The sequence below is a fragment of the Octodon degus genome, unplaced genomic scaffold (assembly GCF_000260255.1).
Source record: "Octodon degus isolate 3935 unplaced genomic scaffold, OctDeg1.0 scaffold00072, whole genome shotgun sequence".
NCBI lineage: Eukaryota > Metazoa > Chordata > Mammalia > Rodentia > Octodontidae > Octodon > Octodon degus.
The window spans coordinates 8307985-8310543 of record NW_004524648.1 but is presented as its reverse complement, the minus strand read 5'-3'; positions in this window follow the sequence as shown (position 1 = coordinate 8310543).

Sequence of the window (2559 nt, the reverse complement as noted above, 5' to 3'; positions counted from 1 at the left end):
GCTGGTGGTTGAAGTTAGGGAGTGCTGAGCTATATCCTCAGGCCATTTTATTTTATTTTTTTCCTTTCCTGTTTTTTTTTTTTTTTTTTTTTTTTTCTTGAATTTTGGATAACTCGTCATTGTCTTGATTCTTAGTATTCCACAAAACCATAGAAAATACATAACATGGGAATTATTTTGCCAACTAAATGACATTAGGTCAGCAGCCATTCTTGTCCTTTTTTTTTTTTTTTTTTTTTTGCGGGGGATGGGTGGTGGTAGGTTGGGAGGTTTCTCTGGTTCCCTGGTGCTGAAGATTGAACACAGGGCCTACAGCAAAGCTCGGCTGGTGCTTTGCTGCTGGCGCACATCCTCAACCCTTCTTAAAATTTTATTTCGAGGGCTGGGGATGTAGCTCAGTGGCACAGCTAGCAAGCTCAAGGTCCTGAGTTCTCGGTATCAAAAAAAAAAAAAAAGAAAGAAAACAGGATCTCAGCAAGTCACTAGGTTGCCCAGACTGTCAGTCCCTTCCCCGCATCTTCCTGCCTCAAACTCCCTAGTGGCCAGAATCACAAGCATGTGACACTATGTCCCACATCTGCTTGTTTATTTATTTATTTATTTAGAGACAGTCTCGCTATGTAGCCGAGGCTAGACTCGAGCTCACAGTAATCCTTCTGTCTCAGTCTCCTGAGTCCTGGGATTACAGGTGTGGGCCACCACATCCAGCACACTTTCTTAAATTCTAAAAACTAGTTGAATGCTTGTGTTGGTCAGGAAGTGAATCAACCTAGACACAGTAGGATACGGTGACGTTCCATCACCAGGAGGTGTGAGCAGGGCTCAGGGGACCTTGAAGCCGCTTACCTTCATGTCACCATCCTCAGTGACAGCGGGGCTCCCGACACACACTGACCACCTCCTCTGTATGTGAGCACCTACCTCTCCATCCTACAAGTATGGCTCAATGTACAGGGCTGTTAGGTTTCCATTCTGATGGATGGCACCTATAGTCTACCTGACCTGCGCGTACACACACACACACACACACACACACACACACACACACCCCAGTATGTTAAAATGCAGTGAATCCAAGAAACCACAAATTCAGGGTTCAGTTGTTGACTCCTTTACTTTCTAGATGTCCACCTTTGGACAAGTTCCTTTGCTTCTTTGAGCCTAAGACCCCTCATCTGTGAAATCAAGATGTTGAGATGTACCTATTAGGTTCCTTAGGATGGCACATAAAGCTCTCAAAACACAGTGGTTGCCTTCCTTCCCTGCCCCTCTGGCAGGCTGTGGAGTTGTTGTCTGGAGTGCTGTGTGTGATTTCCCATCATCCCTAGAGTAAAGAGGTCAGGCCACCAGCTCAGAGAAAGGAAGAGGAAGCATTCCTGTAGCCAGTCATGTGGAGTCTTGACTGTGTGGTGGCAGGTGAGGCCTAGCCCAGGGACAGGCCCAGAAGGCAGAGTGAGAGAGCCATTTATTTTATTTTTGTTTCAAAGTTTTATTGATAAACAAATAGCAATGAGACAGTTTCAAATCAAATCGGAAGTATAGTTTCAACAAATAATACACTGCATATATTCTTCTTAGTGGTTAATTGCTGTACAAGATGCGGACTTGCGATCCTATTTACAAACACCATTAGAACAAATCATTCTATTCATTAAGAGAATGCAACTATATATCTTTCCTACCTCTTTTGATTCCCCGGTTCCAAATGGACATTCATCGGTATACCCCATTTTTTCTAAGTTCCGTTATTGAATATTATAGGTGTGTAAACTCAGCAAAATATTCTAAAAGAGTCCAGTAGCCCATAATAGCACTGGGTCTTCTGTTTAACTGGCAATGTCAGAAATTATTGACCTGAGTCCCCCACAGCTCAACTTAACAGCATGGCTTTACTTCCTATATTTCGTCTTCATACTTTTCTACTGGATGGATAAGACCAAGGTAAAGCAGGACCTATGCAACAAGAGTTGTAGCTTTTGGGTCTGAGAAGGTCAGTGAAATGCCCTCAGGATTTATCCTGAGATCCTGTACCTCAGATTGTAGAACCTTTGTCAGTGCAGCCATGTGGATGAGTCACGGCCATTGCTTGGCCAATGTGCTCTCTGTGAAAGCCTGAGAGAGTGTCTTCTCCCCATGTGACTCTCCTTAGGCACACTCTACGTCATCGATCACTTTCCTCTTTGGCCCCATAATCTTCTTGATCAGAAAATTTGGGACACTACCGAGGTACATGACGTTACAGTACAAGTTCTCATATGTCCTGAGTCTTAATTGACCTTAGAAAGCTAGGGCCAAAAAGTTGGCTTTCCTTGCAGCCCTCCTTTTTCTCTAATTTTGGTCTACAAACTTAGGTTGTTAACCATCCAGAAGAAAAGCTTATTGTTATTATCAAATGATTTAGGCTATCAAGCTTAACCTCACTATCTCACTGCATTTCAAACATCTTAGGCATAATAAGGAACAGGTATTTTTCATCAAGTATTGATATGTTGAACTTTAAGTCCCTACATAATATGATAAAAAAATTTAAAAATTAGATTATATTTTAAAAATAGGATA